The 17,319-nt window shown below is 44.2% G+C and overlaps 1 protein-coding gene across 4 annotated transcripts in view; it reads left to right on the forward strand.

Annotated features, from left to right (window-relative positions):
* ndst2a (N-deacetylase/N-sulfotransferase (heparan glucosaminyl) 2a) overlaps positions 1-17,319 on the forward strand; it is a 169,697-nt gene that overhangs the window by 108,409 nt on the left and 43,969 nt on the right. The window contains exon 1 of one of the 4 annotated variants that reach the window (XM_031823493.1): positions 7,194-7,303. The exons of the other annotated variants lie outside the window; for them this stretch is intronic. The gene's annotated coding sequence lies outside the window, so the exon portion shown is untranslated. Of the gene's footprint in view, positions 1-7,193; positions 7,304-17,319 lie in introns of those variants that run through there. 4 annotated transcript variants of the gene reach the window in all.

Raw genomic sequence — 17,319 nt, forward strand, 5'->3', positions numbered from 1 at the left:
CAAATGAGTAGATAAAGCATGTCTGGTTGGAGGGGTGTATGCTGGGCGAAGAACATTCAGAAATCTCTTCCAATACACATAGCCTGTGAGCATCAGAGGTAAACCAGTTGCATACACAGCTCGAGCAAGACACTCATCAGCATTTCTGACTTTCCTCCAATGAGTGAAAACAACTTCTGATTCCAGGAGACCATGAGCTGTTGCTATCAATAAGGCGTCTGATTCATAATTTTCACCTCGAATAGAAGTAGAGGGACTTTTGTCAGATGTTGGTTGTTGTGAGCTCTGAGGGAACCTAGAATTGTCTTGTGTCCCACAAAAAAAGGTCACTGTTATAAGCTAACTTTTTGATGAATTTAAGCAAAATTCCCCAAATTCCAGGGCTTAACTTACCATGGAAAATTTCAGACCCTTTGCAACCCTAGTGTAGAGTATAGAGTTATTTTGTTAGCCTCTCCACCACCCGCTCCGTTCCCTCCAAATAACAGGCCATTAAGTGAATGCATTCATCATTTTGAACGGAAGAGCAGAGAATAGCAATTGATCTGCAGTTTCCCAAAGTAGAAACTGATTTGTGTGTGTGTGTTTGTGCGCGCGCCTGTCCAGTGCCTAATGTAGCGATGAGCCAACATGTTCGCTCCAGTTCAGAGCCGTCTCAACGGGGAGCTGGCTCTCTTTTTGTAGACTGGCATCATGCGTTTGACCCGACTCTCACGCTTGGCTGAAGGAGAGCTCTCATCTTTGGGAAAGGGGAGCAACCAGACGCACTCAGGGACCACTGCACCACTGCTCTCATCTCTACCTGAACAAAGACCACGGAGTCTCACTTGGCTTTCCTGTCTGCTTCTGGTGTTTTTGTGAGATTCCCATTTTTCTATTGTTATTTTAAGGGGGATTCTCAAATAAATGTTGGGTACCTGGTTTAGGTTTGCGATTCCAATTGCATCTATGTCATGTACTGTTTGATAGTGTGGATATCCATTTACAGACGCACACAGGCATCTCACGCCGAGGCATCACGGTTTTCTCGCTCACTCTCCCCGCAGGCGGCCGCTGTGTACGCATCAAAGGAAAGCTTCATTTACCGTTTCCCTGCTTTCCCCTCCTCCTCGCACCACACAGACACATTTTCATTAAAGCTGTTGTTTAAAAAAAACAACTATTTGACGATCACTGCGGTTTACAAGCATGACTTTTATTGTATAATCAACACACTTTAATTTGTTTTATTCATTTCAGCACAGGAAAATCTTAAGCATGGGATGTTTTGCCTGCTGAAGATTAGAGAAAGTTGCCCCTTCTCTCTCTCCCTCGCTCTCAATGCATTAACCCAGATTATCACTAAGCTTCCTGGTAAAGCGGCAGGCCTTGTTTGGTCATTTATTAAATACATACAGTCACTGGGGGAAGGCATCCCTGGGGCGGATATGGAGCAGGCCATCTCATCCTCCCCTCTTCCTATCCTTCCCTCCATCCTCCCCTATCTATCTCTCAGGCCTACAGTACACTGACTGCAGCCTGCTGGCCTTTTCTGTCTATGCCATGTCATCCATACAGCTAAATCCGTCTTCGGTCTATGCCATGTCATCCATACAGCTAAATCCGTCCTCTGTCTATGCCATGTCATCCGTACAGCTAAATCAATCTTCTGTCTATGCCATGTCATCCATACAGCTAAATCCGTCTTCTGTCTATGCCATGTCATCCATACAGCTAAATCCGTCTTCGGTCTCTGCCATGTCATCCATACAGCTAAATCCATCTTCTGTCTATGCCATGTCATCCATACAGCTAAATCCGTATACTGTCTATGCCATGTCATCCGTACAGCTAAATCCGTCTTCTGTCTATGGCACGTCATCCATACAGCTAAATCCGTCCTCTGTCTATGCCATGTCATCCATAAAGCTAAATCCGTCTTCTGTCTATGCCATGTCATCCATACAGCTAAATCCATCTTCTGTCTATGCCATGTCATCCGTACAGCTAAATCCGTCCTCTGTCTATGCCATGTCATCCTTACAGCTAAATCCGTCCTCTGTCTATGCCATGTCATCCGTACAGCTAAATCCGTCCTCTGTCTATGCCATGTCATCCATACAGCTAAATCCGTCTTCTGTCTATGGCACGTCATCCATACAGCTAAATCCGTCCTCTAATTAGGCATGCCTCTGGATTACCATCACACTCACTCAGGCTGGTTAGGCCACTCTGCCCAGCAATGCCAGCACCCTTTACACATACAGACACTGTATGTGCCAGACTGACAGAGCCAACTGGGCCAGTCCCTGGCCTGTAGGCCTGTCCGACATGGGCAGTTACGGGGAACGGCCCTGTGGTAACATCAAGCTGTGGCTCAGGTTAGCAATGCTGTTTGAGACTTCCTAGTATTAAAATATTTTTGTGACCGACCCTGTGGAGCAGGGGTTCTTAAACTTTTTCAGCTCGAGACTCAAATGAAAAATTGACCGTCCTCCCGTGACCCAAATCGTCCTCCAACTCAAATTTAAGAAATTCTGTGTGATTCTAGATTTATTCTGGTAACTCACAGCCCACCTTTCACATGCCCAGGGCCCACATTGGGTCCAGAGTTGAAGAAATCCTGCTGTGAATCCAGCACTTTAGATTTTGGCGTATGGTCCCTCCAGCCTGTATCTAGCGGTAGCCAGAATAGCCCCCTCTTTGTGATGTGTGTTTAGCCAGTGAGCTGGTGTCCCGGGGATGTCCTGGGGGTGGTGGGGATAAAGACGTTGTGTGGAGATGAAGAGATGGGTCTTTGCATGTCTTCATCCCATGGAGGTGGGCTTTACTCTGAGGCTCTGACTCCCCAACCTTTAGTAAAGCTCAGATGAAATACATCGTGCAGGAGGGGGCAACGCTTTCAATAGGTCAAGGTATTATCAAAGGGACTAGCTAGCCCACATACGGCCGATGGACCGGATCCGGCCTGCGAGCCAATTCAACACGGCCCCAGGGAGGTTTAAGTCAAATGTATTTGTTTTTTGGGGTGTTAAAAAAACACTCCAGGCAACACTTAAGTCAGAAAATAGATATAAAGTTTGAAAAAATTTGAATGGACCAATACGTTTTCAAATAACTGCCCTTTTTCTGTCTCGCAATTTGCTTTTGACGAACAAATCGGTCCAGAAAAAATCTCTGCGCCCCTCACAAATGTTGAAAATCCCCATGTGGCCCTCGAGCCGAAATTATAGCCCACCACTGACTCGATCCTCATTCAGTCTTTTATGTAGGATGTTTGCATAGTATTGCATTTGGAATAGAAACATCCATAATACAACAACAGAACATATTTTCCTCACAGGGCATCTGTTGTTTTGTTTTCAATAAGTCATCTTTTAATTATCAAAGCCTCCAAATGAATTGTTTTTGTCACACTTATCGCTATTTATGATGGAAGATTGCCTGCATCTATTCTTAGATCTAGAGCTGTGTGTGTGTTTGTGTGTGTGTGTGTGATTTTTCATCAGACTTCTAGCTGTGTGTGAGCTATGTAGGATGCTCTGCCTGAGAGGCCTTGTCACTGTCGCCAACAGATGAGCCCTGATACCTTCCATCATTATTTATCTCCATCTCGCTCCATCCTTATCTCATCTTTCTTCTGAATGACCTCTGCTGCCAGAGGACCTGGCCCTAGCCACTGATTTTTAGTGTGTGTGTGCTTGAGCATTTGCGAGGAGGAAGGCAGGAAAAAGTCTGTTTAATTGTAAGTTACATGTATGACCCATGTGTGTGTAGGGCTGGGCGACTATAACGATTTAATTCAAATGAGTTTTTGCGCGATATTCCAAAATACCTATATTGTAAGAATCAAGTCTTTTTTTAGTTGTCGTTTTTATTAGCGTTTATGTCCGCTTATTCTCATGTCTTTTTGGTCTCGTCTGCTTCGCTCCTTCTGTGCTGTGTGCACCTTCCCATTTACACCCGAGATCTGTGTGTATATATAATGACAAGATGCTCATGTCTCCACCCTGACAATGGGAGTTGTCTCAAAGGCGGGAAGGCCGGCGACAAGCTTAGGTCCAAAATAAGCCCATAGAAGCAGATTGGGCTTTTTTTGGACAGATTTTTGGTGAGAGTGAAACCTCTTGCTTCGCTGCTTACTCTCGGTTTACACACACACACACACACACACACACACACCAAGCCCCTCCCCCTGCATCTCACAAAGATGATATATCACATCTCACTGACGAGCAATTTCAACTCGCTATTTGCATTTGATGTTTGGTCCAACAGAATCGGTCGTATGCACACTGAAACACGTTGAGACATTATTTTATTTTAATAGAGAAGTTAACCTACCTAACGATACCCTTTTTATGTCTCAACAGCTCAAATTACGGGCAGACCAGACACTACTAAAACAGGAGTATCAATGAACATTGGTTCTGGAAAATTAATGCTGAGTTTGTCGCAAGAGGCATTGATGTACCACATATCGCTAGCAGCATTTTAGCCAAAGACTGTTATACTAGCTGTTTAGTCTCTTTTTATAAATGTGCAATAAGCATACAACTATTGTATAAGGACTTGGCAACTCGTTCTCATTCTGAGAAACAAGGTAGGCCACTTGATTTCAACATCTGAACAAAGTTGGCAGGCTAGCACGCTGTTTAAAACAGTTGGAGACAGACAGAACGGTGTGTTCATAACAATTCAACTGTTCTACCTTGTTAGCTAGCATTGGCTAAACTTGAAATATAATGATTAGCTGGCCACTCACTAGCACGTGGGCTTGTGCTTGAGAGATTGTTCATGAGACCAGTGTTATTTCTATAATGACTGCTACAAGAAGTGAATATGCATTATGCGTGGCTCTGGTTAAATTTGTAACAAAAAGGGAATTTTCATAGACTTGAAAGCCAGATCAGCGATTATTGCAATAAAGCAGGTTAAACTATTTTAATAAAATTATGAAATTATTAGTGGGTCTTATGGTTGTGGATAGCTTCTATTTAGCCTAGGTATAATTTCACAAGCCCTGATTTCATTAGATTATTGCTGACTGTTTGAAATGCAGTGTATTTGACCTTTAATTGCACAACGAAGCTTATTTAGAGAGAACAAGAAAATATATATTTATCTCATGAATCACCCATAAATAAATACAAATTGAGTTGATTTTTAGGCCATATCGTCCAGACCGATGTGTGCATGTTCATGTTATTATTACATGTATGAACTATTTGTGCTTGGTCATGTTATAACAAGCCGGATCACATGCGACGTGTGCGGCTGACTGTCATGGCAGCATTCATCTTCAGATCAGTAGACTCCGGTATATCTGTACACAGGTCATCAGACAGCGGTTTCCAAAGGGGGAAACATTTCACCCCTCAGCGACTCTATCCTCTGGCATTGTCATTCAGCTACACACACCACAATAGGAATGTCCTTGTTTGTATAATTGCTTCTCAAGTAGCTTTGTCTCTGAGTGAGGGAAAATTTGAATAGACTGTCATGCCCTGTGGTTTTGGGAAAAGATTGTCATGTTTTTTTCAAGCGGGTTGGGATTAGTGATAATTTGGAGAATACTCCAGGATGTGATTTGACAGAACTGTCAGTGTCTTCTGTCTTCCCATTGAGAATTATTGCTGTGACTGCATTGGGCCAGTAATCAAAAGGTTGCTGGTTCGAATACCAGCACCGACATGGTGTAAAATCTGTTCGCTGTGCCCTTGAGCAAGGCACTTGAACCTAATTGTTCCACAGGCGCTGGGAAATGGTGAACATGGCCGTGTCCCCACTCCCTGCAGGTGTCTCAGGGGGAGTTGGGAGATAGCATATTTCTATTACACATCACTCACTCTCCTTTTCTCTCTCCCTGTCTCTTTCGGCTCTGTCCACACCAGGGTCCAGTACTGCTATCATGGCCTTTCCTTTATATCAGCAGACTCACAAGTTTTCTAGTGTTTTCTCAGTATGTGTACTCAGAATCACAAATGCTAGGCCTAATTGAATGTACCCACATGTGGCTATTAATATTTACAAGGAGGATGGGAGTAAATTTTCTGTGAAATAATAAGTGCCTCAACGAGTGTGTGTGTGTGTGTGTGTCAGGTTGGAGTGGTGTGTGAAAGGGAGAAGAGGAGACGTAATTGGGATGTTTGGGTTGTCAGGTTTGGCCTTTAAGAAGAGAGACCGTGGGGGATGGATAGAGGGGTTGGGGGGGGGTGTAAGGGTCAAGAGAATATAGAGCATTGGGGACAAAGAGGGGGGTGGACTGCCAACAGTCAATAAAGGAGGACCCTGGGGCCAGGAGTTCAGAGGTCACCCATTTTGTTGTGTCTGCTTGAAGATATTTGGGGTGTCTGGTGGCGGCGTGGAAGCAAGGGTGTAATGACGAGCATGAGGCAACCGAGTGGTAATAGGCTGGACAGGAGTGTGTGTGTGTGTGTGTGTGTGCGCGCGTCTCTGTCGGCGTGGGTGTCAGTGGCGAGTGAGGTTACAGATACCTGCCAGAACAACTAGCTCTGGGTGTCTCTATCTCTATATAATTGAGCAGACATGTTGAGAGCCGGCAGCTCCTTCCACAGGCATCCGGGCTACCATTAAAACCCAGAGACACCGTCGTCATCATACTGCCTCTCTCTCAGCTAAAGACGGACAGTACAGTCACCCAAAGGGCAGCACAAGCTGTCCTGACTGAAGCTAAAATGGCATCTAAACTCATCCTACTCTATCCCCGGCACTGCTTCTGACACACACACAGTGCATAGTTTCTTTCTTAAAAATAAAAAAACACCTCTACAACCTGGAGGTAGCAGGTAAAGGGAGAATTCAGTTGAGGATGTGACTGGTATTGGCCACCCCCCAGCTGTTTTAAGTGGCTATGTGTAGTGTAAACACACATGCAAACCAGTGGCTAGGGCCAGGTCCTCTGGCAGCAGAGGTCATTTAGAAGAAAGATGAGAAGGATGGAGAGATAAATAATGATGGAAGGTATCAGGGCTCATCTGTTGGCACTTTCCGAGCAGTACATCTGCCCAGCAAGAAAGTGGCTTGACTTTCTCAATTTCTATCTTTGTTTGAAATCAGCAAGCACACATCCTCTTTTCCTTTTAACATTTCCTGTTCCTCATTTTTGACTTATTTTTCCCTGTTCCCTTGGGTTTCTCTTTTCTGCTGTTTTCGTCATGCTCCCTCTCTCTCTTTCATCATTCCCTCCCTCTGTCATGTTACCCTCTTCTCTCCTTTCCATTCTGCCTTGGGCCAAAGGCTTGACAATATATAAAAGTTACAGCGTAAATATATGAACAAAACGGGTTCCGCCACAGTTCAAGTAGGTGCCCCTCTTTCTTTCTTTTCTATTTAGCGTATGCACTATTTACAGCTACCCTCAATAAATAACAAACGCTAACATGCCTTAATATGTTATTTGACCTTTGCTTAATTCCCCATTTGAAATGTAGAGTTAGTCGGCCTATATTCTAATTTTCCTTGTTATCAGGCTGGATTCGGGGGAAACATGTTTACCAACCTTCCTAAATGACTATGTTCTTGGCTTGTAGAATGTGATATTTTGTAACAGTGAGACTATTTCTGTACAGTGCGTATTGGTGGATGTTTGGTTCTCAGTCAGTTGATTTGTAGTGCAGCTGGACCAGAGCAGCGATCTTCAGGGACAACTGTCCTGTTTGATAGAATGGATACGCAACACATCTTATTTTGTCCTGTTTAAATCTGCTCACACTGACTGAATGCATCTGCCTCTGTTCTTAGTTGCAGAGAACGATCCCATCGTCAGCTCTATACAAGTACCGTGTGAAATAACAGAATGGTTTATTAGTGGGAAAGGATGCAGCCATGAGATCGGAACATGGTTTCTCTTTCAAAGCCAGTCCTTTAAAGCCAGTTCTAGCGTTCTCTCTCATCCTCCCTCTCTATATTATTGTGTGATAAAGTGCCTCTGAAAGGCCGACTCATTCTTAGGGGATCTGAGCAGATTTCTCATGCGTCATCTCCTGTTTCCTATGAGGGTAGAGCTGTTGACTGGTGGTGCTACATGTTTGCTCCTATTCCTCCCAGACAGGCTACTAAATGCAAGGCTTTTAGCTCCAACAACACCAGCCCTGACATACACAGACAGGAGGATAGAATCGATCCATGTCTCCCTTACTCTCTTTGCCCCACACCCTTCCCTCCCACGGTCCCTGTCTTGCCTTTCTCTCTCAACCGCCTTTTTTTGTGTCCTCCCTCCTATTGCTTCCTCCCTCCTATTGCTTCCTCCCTCCTATTGCTTCCTACCTCTTTCTTTGCCCATCTGTAGGTCTACCCCTCTCTCTTTCTCTCTGGGGTGTGTATTAGAGGTCGACCGATTAATCGGAATGGCCGATTAATTAGGGCTGATTTCAAGTTTTCATAACAATCGGAAATCTGTATTTTTTTTGCCGCCGATTTTGCCGTTTTTTAAAATACCTTTTATTTAACTAGGCAAGTCAGTTAATGAAGAACACATTATTATTTTCAATGACGGCCTAGGAATGGTGGGTTAACTGCCTTGTTCAGGGGCATAATGACAGATTTTCACCTTGTCATCTCGGGGGACCAATCTTGCAACCTTACAGTTAACTAGTCCAACGCTCTAACCACCTGCCTCTCATTGCACTCCACGAGGAGACTGCCTGTTATGCGAATGCAGTAGAAGCCAAGATAAGTTGCTAGCTAGCATTAAACTTATCTTGTAAAAAAAACAATCAATCAATCATAATCACTAGTTAACTACACATGGTTGATGATATTATTTGTTTATATAGCGTGTCCTGTGTTGCATATAATCGATGCAACGCAGGGGGATGATTTAACAAAAGCGCATTTATGAAAAAAGCACAATCGTTGGACGACTGTACCTAACCATAAACACCAATGCCTTTCTTAAAATCAATACACAGAAGTATATATTTTTAAACCTGCATATTTAGCTAAAAGAAATCCAGGTTAGCAGGCCATATTAACCAGGTGAAATTGTGTCATTTCACGCAGAGTCAGGGTATATGCAACAGTTTGGGCAGCCTGGCTCATTGCGAACTAATTTGCCAGAATTTTACGTAATTATGACATAACATTGAAGGTTGTGCAATGTAACAAGAATATTTAGACTTAGGGATGCCACCCGTTAGATAAAATACCGAACGGTTCCGTATTTCACTGAAAGAATAAACGTTTTGTTTTTGAAATTATAGTTTCCGGATTTTACCATATTAATGACCAAAGGCTCGTATTTCTGTGTGTAATTATATTATAATTAAGTGTATGATTTGATAGAGCAGTCTGACTGAGCGATGGTAGGTAGCAGCAGGCTCGTAAGCATTCATTCAAACTTTTGCCAGCAGCTCTTCGCAAGCACAGCGCTGTTTATGACTTCAAGCCTATCAGCCTAATGGCTGGTGTAACCAATGTGAAATGGCTAGCTAGTTAGCTGGGTGTGCGCTAATAGCGTTTCAAACGTCACTCGCTCTGAGACTTGGAGTAGTTACTAACGACTAACTTTTTTCCTCACCGTCCCTAAGTGAAATTTCAACTGTTCCAAACTGAACTTGGAACGGTCCCAAAAATTAAAATACTTTTATTTTTTTATTAAAAAATGTATATGCCAACATGGGTCTAGGTCATTTTCAGTGCTTTTAAAGTAATTGGTGTATTTCTGAGATACATACTCTACAGTCTATATTACATAAACTTAATTTGTGAAACCGTTTTGCCTCTTAATGAAAACAAGCTAACATACATTACATTTATTAATTATAATTCATTAATTGAACATGCTAACCACATGTATACAATATATATTTTTTATATCACCTTTATTTCACCTTTATTTAACCAGGTAGGCTAGTTGAGACCAAGTTCTCATTTACAACTGCGACCTGGCCAAGATAAGAGAGATACTGGTGTGCAAAAGAGCAGGAAAGTAAATAAATAAAAACAGTATGGGGATGAGGTAGGTAAATTGGGTGGGCTATTTACCGATGGACTATGTACAGCTGCAGCGATCTGTTAGCTGCTCAGATAGCAGATGTTTAAAGTTGGGGAGGGAGACTAAAGTCTCCAACTTCAGCGATTTTTGGAATTCGTTCCAGTCACAGGCAGCAGAGAACTGGAAGGCGGCCAAATTAGGTGTTGGCTTTAGGGATGATCAGTGAGATACACCTGCTGGAGCGCGTGCTACGGGTGGGTGTTGCCATCGTGACCAGTGAACTGAGATAAGGCGGAGCTTTACCTAGCATGGACTTGTAGATGACCTGGAGCCAGTGGGTCTGGCGACGAATATGTAGCGAGGGCCAGCCGACTAGAGCATACAGATCGCAGTGGTGGGTGGTATAAGGTGCTTTAGTAACAAAACGGATGGCACTGTGATAAACTGCATCCAGTTTGCTGAGTAGAGTATTGGAAGCTATTTTGTAGATGATATCGCCGAAGTCGAGAATCGGTAGGATAGTCAGTTTTACTAGGGTAAGTTTGGCGGCGTGAGTGAAGGAGGCTTTGTTGCGGAATAGAAAGCCGACTCTAGATTTGATTTTAGATTGGAGATGTTTGATATGAGTCTGGAAGGAGAGTTTACCGTCAAGCCAGACACCTAGGTACTTATAGATGTCCACATATTCTAAGTCGGAATCATCCAGGGTGGTGATGCTAGTCGGGCGTGCGGGTGCAGGCAGCGAATGGTTGAAAAGCATGCATTTGGTTTTACTAGCGTTTAAGAGCAGCTGGAGGCCACGGAAGGAGTGTTGTATGGCATTGAAGCTCGTTTGGAGGTTAGATAGCACAGTGTCCAAGGAAGGGCCAGAAGTATACAGAATGGTGTCGTCTGCGTAGAGGTGGATCAGGGAATCACCCGCAGCAAGAGCAACATCATTGATATATACAGAGAAAAGAGTCGGCCCGAGAATTGAACCCTGTGGCACCCCCATAGAGAATGCCAGAGGACCGGACAACATGTCCTCCGATTTGACACACTGAACTCTGTCTGCAAAGTAGTTGGTGAACCAGGCAAGGCAGTCATTAGAAAAACCGAGGCTACTGAGTCTGCCGATAAGAATATGGTGATTGACAGAGTCGAAAGCCTTGGCCAGGTCGATGAAGACGGCTGCACAGTACTGTCTTTTATCGATGGCGGTTATGATATCGTTTAGTACCTTGAGCGTGGCTGAGGTGCACCCGTGACCGGCTCGAAAACCCGATTGCACAGCGGATAAGGTACGGTGGGATTCGAGATGGTCAGTGATCTGTTTGTTGACTTGGCTTTCGAAGACCTTAGATAGGCAGGGCAGGATGGATATCGGTCTGTAACAGTTTGGGTCCAGGGTGTCTCCCCCTTTGAAGAGGGGGATGACTGCGGCAGCTTTCCAATTCTTGGGGATCTTAGACGATATGAAAGAGAGGTTGAACAGGCTGGTAATAGGGGTTGCGACAATGGCGGATAGTTTCAGAAATAGAGGGTCCAGATTGTCAAGACCAGCTGATTTGTACGGGTCCAGGTTTTGCAGCTCTTTCAGAACATCTGCTATCTGGATTTGGGTAAAGGAGAAGCTGGCAGGCCTGGGCCAGTAGTTGCGGGGGGGGGGTGGAGTTGTTGGCCGAGATTGGAGTAGCCAGGAGGAAGGCATGGCCAGCCGTTGAGAAATGCTTGTTGAAGTTTTCGATTATCATGGATTTATCGGTGGTGACCGTGTTACCTAGCCTCAGTGCAGTGGGCAGCTGGGAGGAGGTGCAGTGTCCCAGAACTTTTTGGAGTTAGAGCTACAGGATGCAAATTTCTGCTTGAAAAAGCTGGCCTTTGCTTTCCTGACTGACTGCGTGTATTGGTTCCTGACTTCCCTGAACAGCTGCATATTGCTGGGACTATTCGATGCTATTGCAGTCCGCCACAGGATGTTTTTGTGCTGGTCGAGGGCAGTCAGGGCTGGAGTGAACCAAGGGTATATCTGTTCTTAGTTCTGAATTTTTTGAACGGAGCATGCCTATCTAAGATGGTGAGAAAGTTACTTTTAAAGAATGACCAGGCATCCTCAACTGACGGGATGAGGTCAATATCCTTCCAGGATACCCGGGCCAGGTCGATTAGAAAGGCCTGCTCGAGGAAGTGTTTTAGGGAGCGTTTGACAGTGATGAGGGGTGGTCGTTTGACTGCGGACCCGTAGTGGATACAGGCAATGAGGCAGTGATCGCTGAGATCCTGATTTGAAGACAGCGGAGGTGTATTTGGAGGGCCAGTTGGTCAGGATAACGTCTATGAGGGTGCCCATGTTTACAGATGTAGGGTTGTACCTGGTGGGTTCCTTGATGATTTGTGTGAGATGAAGGACATCCAGCTTAGATTGTAGGACTGCCGGGGTGCATATCCCAGTTTAGGTCACCTAACAGAACAAACTCTGAAGCTAGATGGGGGGCGATCAAAGACAGAACAATGTTATTGTGAACTGGTTACTGAATAAACTTAAGTTAGACATTTCAATCCACCACCAGCTGCCCCATTAAACAACATAACACAACAATATACAAAGAAGAAAGTGTGTGTGTTCCCCAGCCTTCACTTTCTCTGCTTCACCCTCCCTCTTCAGTCACTGAATAATGGTCGCCTTGACCTTTTTCAGTACCACCACTTGCTAATGGCCAGGGCCTAAAATGTACTTTTTGGTACACAGCCACTGTGTGGCAGGTAGATTTAAAATTCTACCAGCCGCTCAGATTTTTTACCAGCCAAAATATTTTCTCTTCCTTAAATTACAACAATAAAACACAAAAAAATGGATGATCATGCTTTTGCAATGTTTCTAAAGCAATAAATGTATTACTAGTAAGAAATAATGTGGTATATTGTTTAATTAAATTTTTTAATCCTCCTTTTGTGTTCTGGTCGAATTGAACCGGTAAGTTTTCTCCGAAAAATGTATTTAATTTAATCTGATTGTCACAAGGGGAAGAGGTGCAATCTGTGTGCACCAAGAGATGTCAAAACGAGCATTATGTGCCATATATCCAGTGCATATATTTGCAAGGCACATGCAACAACCGCCACGCATTGTACAACATGTGCATGAGAACACACAAAATGGAACCACCACTGATTGACAGATTGTGAATATTTTTATGTTTTTGTTAGTAGTACTGTTATTGTTACTGTTGTTCTTTAATGTGTTCCGACATTAATTTTGTAATATGGTCAAGTTTGCATGTGTAGTTTTGGGCCTATGTCCTTTCTTTACTACTAAAATCATGGCGGGCAGTTTTGACCAGGATCACAACAGATGTTATTTTGTACCACTATTTAAACATTTTAAATGGTTTAAAAACAAACGTCCTTGTTTAACTTTGACACAAAGTAGTCTGATAAATAGCACAATTTTTCATCTGAGTATTTGTTAGTCAAAATAATCCATACATTATGCTTTTTTAACTCAAAAACTAGTTGTTTGAGCTCAGGTCAATGAGGCCTACAGCCCATAAATAGCAAATAGAAGTTCAAAACGTGTAATGTTCACAATACCTTAAGTTGATAAAAAAAAAAGATCGAACACAGCATTAGGTGATAATATATGGATTTATAATCCGCTATAATGGGGCAGTCATTTTGGACCGGGAACACAGAATGAATGAACATGAAATGAACACAACGTGAGGGTTAACCAACATATGACAGATGAGACAAAACCGTTCATCTTCCCTCTAAAGCCGGAGGTTATGTTCAATCATGTTTGTGCCTGTGAGACGGACTAGTATCCGCGTTGCTTCTCTTTTCTAGCAGTTGAAACTCAAACATCCGAAAAACAACCTAGCTTGTGAACCAAACAATGAAAATAGCCAAGGAACACAAGGAAAAAAGTCTCACTTCAGTAGACTTCCGTTTGAAGTAAAAGAAAGTAACGTTTATGCCTGAGCGCAGTGCTTCTAAAAATGAATCTGTCACTCCGCTCTTCACGTGCGCACGCCAGGCAGTGTTGCAGCGCGAGGCTGAAGTACTTGGCACATTTTAGTGTGTACATTTGTTTCAGGTCAGGGAGAATCAACCATATTCACTAGAATACTATAGTAGCTAGCCATAGTCTACAAACAATGCAAATGCCACAGCAACTACCGGGCACGAAACATCCGCTCCGGCCCCGCAGACAAGCTAGGAGAGAGTCAAATGTGTATGCTAATAGGCTTATTTACCCAACATTGGAATGATATATTGTAATATTATACTTTTCCATAACCTAAATAATGACATATGCAATGCCTAGCCAACCATATCATTGTTTGAAACCTGGACGTTTTGCATAGCCTATTTTACCCTGCTTTTAACAACCTTTAGCCAAAATCCGAACATAGGAAAAAAAGCAGCGATTTCTTGGTTTGCCGTTGAAACCAGCATTTATTCTACTGTCCAAGGGCAGTAAAACACAATCATATTGTTGCATCTTCAGATGTTCCTTCTTTCTAAGTTTCTACCATTAGGCTGCATATCCGTCGCTGTCGCATTATAAAAACCGCTCGTATCAAGTGTGCCTTCTGGGAATGGTGTTCTCGGGTAATATCATTTTGGAACATTCACGCATATGGCCGAGACGAGTGAACACATTGCTGCGCTTATAATGTGCATTATTCATAGTTTGTCAACTTCTAAGCTAAATGTTGTGATCTGTTTAATCAGCCTCGTCTTTGTGTTTAAACAGTTTAGTATGGAACCACTGTTCTATACATTTGATATTTTTCTGGCCTATCGTCCCGCAACTGTATCAACGTCTATTTTGAACTGTCCCAGACACCTTTTTTAAAGGACGACCTTCATTTCGAGCCTTGTGTGTGTGCATGTAGGGGACAATTAATATGCTTCTGTGTGCGTTTCTCCCTGTCCCTCACCATCCTTCAGTCCCACTTCCTTCACCAGTGACACAGCTACAGCTTAAAATTATATTTCTTCCATTGCCCCATCGATATACATGCGTGGGTGGGTGGGCACGCTCCTGGCAAGTCGATGGAAACACACTAACCAATGCTCTTAGTTTGGCTTTGTGAGGCACCCTGCTGTCTGTCTGCATGGATGGGCTGACTGTATGTATGTATGTATGTGTGTGTGTGTGTGTGTGTGTGTGTGTGTGTGTGTGTGTGTGTGTGTGTGTGAGAGCGAGTTTGTGTTTGTGTTTGCAATTGTGTACATTATGTTAAGTGTGTCTGTCTGTCTTTTTATCTGTGTGTGTGTGTGCATGCAAAAGTATATGTATCTGTGTGATGACCATTGCAGTTACAGTGTATTTACTATGCTATGCTGTAGAGCATACGGAATATGTGCATGACTAGCTGTGACAGGTGATTGATCCAGTGCTATTAAGGGCCCAGAATGGTCCTCTGAAGGCTGCTGAGATCAGACTGTGAAGCAGTAGCACACTGATAGAGGGAGAGGACCTCCCATTAGCCAATCAGTTAGTGGCCTTATGGCTGAATAGATTGATAATAGACTCCCCCCACCTCGCCCTGGGGAATGGAGGAGAGGGAAGGGGGGGGTCATGAGAGGGGTCGAGGGAGAAACAAAGGGAGGGGATATTGAGTGATGTGAAGGGAAGAAGAGAGTGTGTGTCATGAGGAAGGAAGAGGGAGGTAGGAAGTGGAGGGGCAGGCTCTGAATCCAGGTAGTGTGAGGGTCCTAGGCCTGGAGGAGTATGTGCACAAGTCTGGTGTTCTTCAGTTGTTCTTTTAGGTGATAGTTTAATTTATATATATATATATATACTGCTTAAAAAAATAAAGGGAACACTAAAATAACACATCCTAGATCTGAATGAATGAAATATTCTTATTAAACACTTTTTTCTTTACATAGTTGAATGTGCTGACAACAATCACACAAAAATTATCAATGGAAATGAATGTTATCAACCCATGGAGGTCTGGATTTGGAGTCACACTCAAAATTAAAGTGGAAAACCACACTACAGGCTGATCCAACTTTGATGTAATGTCCTTAAAACAAGTCAAAATGAGGCTCAGTAGTGGGTGTGGCCTCCACGTGCCTGTATGACCTCCCTACAACGCCTGGGCATGCTCCTGATGAGGTGGCGGATGGTCTCCTGAGGGATCTCCTCCCAGACCTGGACTAAAGCATCCCCCAACTCCTGGACAGTCTGTGGTGCAACGTTGGTTGATGGAGCGAGACATGATGTCCCAGATGTGCTCAATTGGATTCAGGTCTGGGGAACGGGCGGGCCAGTCCATGGCATCAATGCATTCTTCTTGCAGGAACTGCTGACACACTCCAGCCACATGAGGTCTAGCATTGTCTTGCATTAGGAGGAACCCAGGGCCAACCGCACCAGCATATGGTCTCACAAGGGGTCTGAGGATCTCATCTCAGTACCTAATGGCAGTCAGGCTGCCTCTGGCAAGCACATGGAGGGCTGTGCGGCCCCCCAAAGAAATGCCACCCCGCACCATGACTGACCCACCGCCAAACCGGTCATGCTGGAGGATGTTGCAGGCAGCAGAACGTTCTCCACAGCGTCTCCAGACTCTGTCACGTCTGTCACGTGCTCAGTGTGAACCTGCTTTCATCTGTGAAGAGCACAGGGCGCCAGTGGCGAATTTGCCAATCTTGGTGTTCTCTGGCAAATGCCAAACGTCCTGCACGGTGTTGGGCTGTAAGCACAACCTCCACCTGTGGACGTCGGGCCCTCATGCCACCCTCATCGAGTCTGTTTCTGACCGTTTGAGCAGACACATGCACATTTGTGGCCTGCTGGAGGTCATTTTGCAGGGCTCTGACAGTGCTCCTCCTGCTCCTCCTTGCACAAAGGCGGAGGTAGCGGTCCTGCTGCTGGGTTGTTGCCCTCCTACGGCCTCCTCCACGTCTCCTGATGTACTGGCCTGTCTCCTGGTAGCGCCTCCATGCTCTGGACACTACGCTGACAGACACAGCAAACCTTCTTGCCACAGCTCGCATTGATGTGCCATCCTGGATGAGCTGCACTACCTGAGCCACTTGTGTGGGTTGTAGACTCCGTCTCATGCTACCACTAGAGTCAAAGCACCGGCAGCATTCAAAAGTGACCAAAACATCAGCCAGGAAGCATAGGAACTGAGTAGTGGTCTGTGGTCACCACCTGCAGAACCACTCCTTTATTGGGGGTGTCTTGCTAATTGCCTATAATTTCCACCTGTTGTCTATTCCATTTGCACAACAGCATGTGACATTTATTGTCAATCAGTGTTGCTTCCTAAGTGGACAGTTTGATTTCACAGAAGTGTGATTGACTTGGAGTTACATTGTGTTGTTTAAGTGTTCCCTTTTATTTTTTTGAGCAGTGTATATATATATATATACAT

The sequence above is a fragment of the Oncorhynchus kisutch genome, linkage group LG4 (genome assembly GCF_002021735.2).
Source record: "Oncorhynchus kisutch isolate 150728-3 linkage group LG4, Okis_V2, whole genome shotgun sequence".
In the NCBI taxonomy this organism is placed as follows: Eukaryota; Metazoa; Chordata; class Actinopteri; order Salmoniformes; family Salmonidae; genus Oncorhynchus; species Oncorhynchus kisutch.